This window comes from Vicugna pacos, chromosome 20 (genome assembly GCF_048564905.1).
Source record: "Vicugna pacos chromosome 20, VicPac4, whole genome shotgun sequence".
NCBI lineage: Eukaryota > Metazoa > Chordata > Mammalia > Artiodactyla > Camelidae > Vicugna > Vicugna pacos.
Window position 1 is genome coordinate 2,399,085 of NC_133006.1, and position 7,703 is coordinate 2,406,787.

At 37.8% G+C, this 7,703-nt stretch overlaps 1 long non-coding RNA gene across 1 annotated transcript; it reads right to left on the bottom strand.

Moving 5' to 3' along the window:
* Positions 1-1,532: 1,532 nt before the first annotated feature.
* On the bottom strand, positions 1,533-4,820 carry LOC140687655 (uncharacterized). The gene is made up of 4 exons (XR_012062058.1): positions 4,695-4,820; positions 3,383-3,441; positions 2,467-2,661; positions 1,533-1,720 (listed from the first exon to the last, which is right to left on the bottom strand). It is a non-coding gene; the product is annotated as an uncharacterized lncRNA (long non-coding RNA).
* Between the last annotated feature and the right edge of the window lie 2,883 nt (positions 4,821-7,703).

Below are 7,703 nucleotides of genomic sequence, written 5' to 3' on the forward strand. Positions count from 1 at the left end.
AGTCATAGAGGGCTATAATATAGTATTTCCTTTATTTCAATGACAAGATTTATTTAAAGAGCTTAGATATAACATCCTTGCATTTATGGCATCATTAAGCATCTGAAGCTGTTACATTATAAAAACTTCATTTCTAGCGAGATGTTATCAGTTAGAGAAGCGCTCGTAAATTTGAGGGGTTGCTGTCATCTCAGACGGAGTCCCTAAAAAATGTCAGCAATCTGCAGTATTGCCATCATGACAAGAACCCAGACAGATGAAATTTGGAAAGCCCTGTGGCTTTCTAGTGCACAGACATAAAATGTTATTTCAGAGGGAAAAGCCTGAATTACAGAAAGTGATAAATGAAATGGTCTAACATGCATTTCTCTTTCAAAGAACTAATACGTCTTTTGTCGATAATAACATCTGTCAGTAATTATGAAAAGAGCTGACAGATGCATAGTACTTAATATAAGCCAGGGCTGTTGTATCACTGACACAGATTCATTAATCCCCATAGCATCTCTACGAGGTTGGTACTACAATTATCCCCATTTTATTGGTGAGGAACTTGATAGACACAGAGGGTAAATGACATTTACAAGGTCGACAGCGAGAAACCAACACAGGTGTTCCAGCTTGAGTCTACGCTCTTGGCCACTTCTCTTTTTTTTTTTTTTTTGGTGGTGGGGAGATAATAAGGTAATTCTGGTGGGGGAGGGGAGGTAATTAGGGTTATATGTCTATTTTAGAGGACGTGATGGGGGCTGAACCCAGGACCTTATGCTTGCTAAGCATGCACCCCATCACTTGAGCTGTGCCCTCACCTCTAGAGTCTATGCTCTTAGCTTCTAATCCTCACTGTCCCATATGGTAACTGTGGGGGAAGTACAGTTCGTTCATTCATTCGCTCGTTAAACTCAGCCTTCCCAGTGCCTGAGATTCAGCAGTGAACAAGACAACATGCTTCCTGCCTTAAATGAGCTTGTCGCCTCCTGATATATTATCTTCATTTTACCCAGGAAGAAACAAGGTCAAGAAGATTAGCCTTTTCCTGTTAACACCGGAGGATACATGAGGTGCTTTATTTCAATTCTGCCATTTGACTTACACCATGGGGAGGGAAAGCTGCCTTGCAAATCCTGGAGCTCACAAACCTGTTAATCCTGAATTTTTTTTAACACTGTCCCTTACTTGATACTTGATCTGAGAAAGGATGAAGTAAACCTAAAAATGTTCTAAGAGAGCTTGTGGTTTATACAAGGTAACTAACCAGCCACTGTTTACTATCCTAACAGGAATCTGTAGGCATATTTCTTTTCTTTCTCTTTTTTCCTTTTTATGGGCAGCTTTTAAAAACCAAATCAAACCAACCAAACCAAATCACTGATAATTCAACAGCAGGTTCTAAATCACCCCCAAGACAGCAGCTAAACTCGGTTTAGACTTACAATGCGGTTTCTGGTGGTTGGATTGGAGAATGTATCTCTATGCTGAATATAAAAGTCATTCACGGAGCTCTTCTCAAATAGGGCAAAGAAAAGCTCTTGTTCCAGTTGTTGATACTTTCATCCACTTGGAGGACTTTCATAAAACATCTCAAGTTATCAAAGGCTGAGGACCGGGTTTTCAGATCATTGGGCTTCAGAGGCAATATTATGTGCAGTATCTCAGCGTATGTACAGAACACCTCCCACAGGGGGTGTACTTTTGCAAATACAAGCTTGTCATCCAAAACCTACATTGGGAGAATGAAAACACAAACCGGGAAAGTATTTTCACATTTTTAGTACACAGATGTTTCTTACGTTGCTGGTAGTTAAAGCACTTGTGTAAACACACACATATGTCACACTGGTAAAAGTGAAGATATAATAAAAATAGATTTGCAATCCATCATACATTTTTGCCTTAAAGATAATTTCTTTGTTGAAATTACTGAAAAGTTATTTAAAATCCTTACAGTTCCTTCATAAAATAACCAATGTTTTAGATGAAGAAAAGCAAACTTGTTAATTTTTAGTCCAAATTAGTAACTAAAAATAGAAACACCAAAATATTCTTTGCAGTGGTATTGTAATGACAATTTTTTAAATTTCTGAAACCTAGGACTATTTACATATCTGTTCAATATAGTGTTAAACAGCCATTAAAAGGGATTTAAAAGATTTATATTTATTGATATGGAATATATAATAAAAGGAGAAAGTAAAAAAATGTGAAATGATAATTTTCCTTTTTGGAAGGGAAAAATATCTTCATTTGAACAAAAAAAGTTTAGAAGGATTTTATGATTCTTTATGTATAATTAAGGTACAGATGATTTTTAATTCCATTGTTCTTTCATTTTCAATTTTGGGGGGAAACTTTTTATAATAAAAACATCTTTAAAAATGTTCTTGCATAAATACATTAATAGATATATTTATGACTATATTCTCTGGCTATTAAAAAAGATCTCCTAACTGTAGATCTGAAACATACATTCCATAATGCAGATTCTGAGTGACTCGCCTCCCAGCCCACAGCGAAGGCACGGCTAGTGTGACATGTTTCAAATACCATTCCAAGGAACATGCAGGCTCCCAGCCAATGGCTGCAAGGGGACTGACACTGATCTGGTTGCTCCCAGCTGCAGACCATCACAGATGAGGTTAGATCCACAGGCTCATGTTTTCTCTGTCAAAAGAAATCAGAAAATGTTAGGCTTTTACTTTCACCAGGGAACAAGAAGTTGTTTCTTTATGCAAAAAAATAACAACAAACCAATTTGAACCTGATGAAAAGACATTTACTCAAAACAGCACAGTAGCAATGAAAGTGTTCTGGCAGACAGGGACTTGTTGGATTCCTGTGAGTGCTGGACTCCTCACATGGAATTTCCTTGGCACTCCAGAAGGCCTGTGGTTGTCCTCATGGGTTTGTGGCCATAAGTGGTGCACAAAAGTCTCTGGCTTTGCCACAATTTCAAAGCCTTTTTGGCTTATGAAAGGTTTTGTCCTCAAATGGAGTTTTCTTGAGTCCAGTCACTGATGTCATTTACCAGAGTTACAGTCCAGATCTGATATTCTAGACTCTTAATATCTTGCAGACATTCAAATGGTTCAGGTTTGGATGTGTATTCACCTCTGCAGGCCTGGACCAAGTCCGATAAAGACACCCGGACAAGTTCAGCAAAATAAAAAGAAATTTTCCTCTCTGCAAGACTGAAATGTCTGTGAAGCTATAAAAACATCTGCACCTACAAAAATAGGGAACCAACTCATCAATAACATATCTATCCATAATGCATGGACATTCAAAATAAATACTGTATTTACTCCTATTAAATTCTATCTGGTTTTTGCCAAACTGTGTCCTAAACTGAAAGGAAGGTAGGTAAATGTAGAGAATTTTTTACCTTTTAAGGAAAAAGGAACCCTCCTACTCGATTGGTGGGAATGTAAATTGGTGCAGCCTCTATGGAGGACAGAAGAGAGGTTCCATAAAAAAATGAAAATAGACTTCCGTGTGATCCAGCAATCCCATTCATGGGTATATGTTTGGAGAAAAATTTAATTCAAAAAGACACATGCACCCCAATGTTCACAGCAGCACTATTTAAAATAGCCAAGACACTGAAACAACCCAAATGTTCACTGACAGATGACTGGATAAAGAAGTTGTGGTATATTATATATATATATATATGTATATATACATGTATACATATATATACACACACATATATACATACCATGAACACACACACAAATGGAATACTGTTCAGCCATTAAAAAATAAAATAATGCCATTTTCAATAACATGGATGGACCTACAGGGTATTATGCTAAGTGAAATAAGTCAGAGAAAGATAAACAAATATTCTATGTATTAACTTATATGTATATCTAAAAAATAAAACAAATTAATGACTATAATAAAACAGAAATAGACTCACAGGTACACAGAACAGACTTGTGGTTACCAATGGGGAGAAGGAGAAGAGGGGAGGCAGGGAGGGGTTAGGGGATTGAGAGGTAAAAAGTACTACGTATAAAATGGATAGGTTACAGGGCTGTATCATACAGCACAGGGAAATATAGCCATTATTTTATGGTGACTTTAAATGGAATATAATCTATGAAAATGTTGAGCCTCTATTTTGTACACCTGAAACTAATATGATGTAAATCAACGACTCAATTACAAAATTTTTAATCAAAGTTTTCTTTTCATATTATTTGCAATAAGTTAGAAGCCAGCACTCTCAATAGAAACATAGTGCAAGTCACAATTTTCCAGTAATTCCATTTAGAAAATAAAAAGCAATAAGTGAAATTAATTCCAGTAATAATTACATTTATCCCAAAATATCCAATACACTATCATTTCAAAAGTGTGATTGACACTTTTAAAACTTATTAATAATATTTTACATTATTTTTGTTGTACGAAGTCTTGAAAATCTATTATGTATTTTCCACTTATAGAACATCTCAATTCACAATAGCCACATGTGGCTCGTGGCTACCATACTAGACAGACCAGATTACACCATTCACACTTCTGATAAATTAGCTGCTCTTTCTTATTTAAAAAACTTGCAGAAAAGGGTTTAGATATGGCCTCTATCAAACAAAGCAACCGTGACGGTTGGGGATTATCTTCATTATAAAGTGAAAAATAAAGGTAAGAGAGCCATGCTTACACGTATGTTAATGTAACAATACCTTCTTAATTCATTCAGGACTTTACAATCTTTCTTCATATGCCAAGGATTCACTGTCACTGCGCAATGTTTTTCACTATTATCATCTTCGTGATTGAGAGGCTTCTGATGACCCTGCTTTGCGCATCTGTACATAAATTAACAAAACAGAGAAAAAGACCTTATTTAAGATAATTTAGGGGGGAGGGTATAGCTCAAGTGGACGATCATGTTCTTAGCATGCCCAAGGGCCTGGGTTCAATTCCCAGTACTTCTTCTAAAAATAAAATAAATAAATAAAAACCTAATTACCACCCCCCAGCAAAAAATTAATTTATTACTTTAATTAAAAGTTAAAAAAAGATAATTTAGTGCAGGCTTATCAGGCTACAAGAGCTACAATGAATGCCCCCACCCATTAATTTAGAAGAAGTCTCACAGTATTTCTCAACATAAAGGCTAAAATATAATTGAGAACACTTCCTGATGGTCAGAATCATTTTAACAAAAATGTAGATAATTACGTCCGTGGTGTCAAATTTCTGTAAGAGTTGGGCATGGAACATTTAGTAAAAGTGATTTTGCAGCTATCTTTGAAAGAAATGCTGAGAAATGATCTTTTCTGTTGGAAATTAGCCTGCTTTTAAATTCTTCAGTAGGCATACGTGTTTACAAACCAGGCAGGAACTGGATTATATTTTACATATACTTTAGAAACTGATTTGAATTTTGCCCTTTACCTGCAAGGCTATTTCTTAGGTAATAACATAAGCCCATTTCTTAGGTAATAACATAAGCAGGCCACTATACTAAATTTTTTTTCCCTGTTTGCTTAATCCTCACAACAACTCTGTAAGCTGCTATTATTACCCCCATATAACAGATAAAGAGCTTGAGGCAGAAAATAATTTGGGTAACTTGGTAAATGGTGGAGCTGGGTAAGACTGCAGCCAGTCTGACACTCAAGTCCATTCTTTTCACCAATGTCGGATACTGCTACCTACATTCAGCAATGACCGCTAATTTCATATTTAAGTGTGTCATTTCAAAAAGTGCAAAGCTATATTAGTACTGCTGTGTAAATTATCCGTTTGAGATGTGATTGCCAAAAAAAAAAAAAGAAATAAAATCAGGGTGCCACTGAGGGGAGGGCAAACTGCATATGGACGGACACAAGGGGACTTTATGAGGACAAAGTTGCACAAATCTAGAAATAGATAAAATGGCTGACTTGTACAATTATAATGTGTGAATTTTATGGCCTGTAAATTGCACCTTAATACAGCTATTAAATTAAGAAACTGGGATACCAAATTAAGACTAAAACACATATATATATCACACAAAGAACAACAGGCAAATATCAATATTTACTGCACCATTTTCCTTCATGCAGCTTCCGATCCTCACCCGTTCCTGAAAGGATGATTCATTTTTAAAATAGTCTTTAAATTTATTCAGCAAATAATTTTTGACTGCCTACTATGTACCCAGGACTAGTCTAGGCACTTGGAATAGATCAATAAACAAAACAAAATTCCTGTCCTCACGGAGCTTGGTTGGAGTCTAGCTGGGATGGGGGTGGAGATGACAATTCACACAACAGAGCAGCAGAGGAGGTGGCATGTTAGGAAAGAGGAACCATGGAAAAATCAAAAAAGGGCAAGGTAAAGAGAGTTGAGGGTATGGGATGAGGGTGATGTTGTATTAAATACCAGAGCAGGCCACACTGAGGACTGAGGTTAGAACTAAGACTTGGAGGTAAGAAGTCCCAGGTGGACGGAATAACCATCACCAAGGGCAGCGCACACCTCACATGTTCCAGAATGGGGACACGGCTGGAGCTGCGGAGAAGGGTCAGTGCAGGTCCTTCATGGCCTTGGAGGACGTTGTAAGGACTGTGGCTTTTACCCAGAGTGAAATGGGGAGGCACTGCAGAAGGACGACACTATCTAACTTAGGTTTTCGAGGCTCACTTGACTGCCGGGTGAGAATAGTCAAAACGGGTCAGAGATGAAAGGTGGGAAGCCTCTGAAAAGGGCTGTGCAGGAGGAGAGGACAGTGGCTCAGGGCAGGGAAGCAGCAGTCGAGGCAGGAGCCATGGTGAGAAGTGGCTGGGTTCTGGATATGGTTTAAAGGCAGTGTTAAACCAGATCTATTGACAGAATTCATGTGGTATGTCAGTGAAAGTCAGAGTAACTCTAAGCTTTTTAACCCAAGCAGCTGGATGGATTAAGTTTCCACTAACTGAATGGGGGAGGTTGCAGGAAGAACCAGTTTGGGGGGTAGGAGAACAAAGGGCTCAGTTTTTACACATGTTGCTTTTAAGATATCAGAGTTTCAATTGAAGGTGTCAAATCAGTAGAAGATTGTAAGAGTCCAGAGTTGGAGAGAAAAATTCTAGCAGGAGACAGAAATGTGGGAATCATGGGTCACACAGGTGGCACAGGAAGACATGAAACCCAGGTAGTCAAACATTAAGATAACCTGGCATTAACCATAGAAGTTGTCCTTGAGGGCCTGCCTAGTAGGTGTGGATATCAGTCCTAATTCCTGACCACTCGAGTTTTAAAAAGCAACTTACAAATGAATTCGTGCAAGACACTGCCTCCAGTGGGTGGGTCCAGAGCTGGAGTGGGAGAATTGGATGGTGCACGCTACTCCCTACGGTAGAATGTGTGTGTGTGTACACATGTGTGTGTGCGCAGGGGGATGAGATACACCTGGCTTAAGAAAAAGAGCAAGTAAGTCTAGAAGCTGAAAGATGAAAGAACATCCAGATATGGTAGAGGGAACAGGGGAAACACTGTGTACTGTAAGACATATGCCCATAATGCCATTTCCCACCATCCTTTCATCAGGAACACAGTTGGAAAGGGGGGAATTATGTAGATACGTGTGATGTACACAAACTTTCTGACTATGTAACACTGAATATCTACATATGTAGCAAGTTAATGATATTTATATCTGCTTCAAATTTAAAAACAAGTTCACAACAGAGGGAAAATAAAATACTGAGGACTGGTAG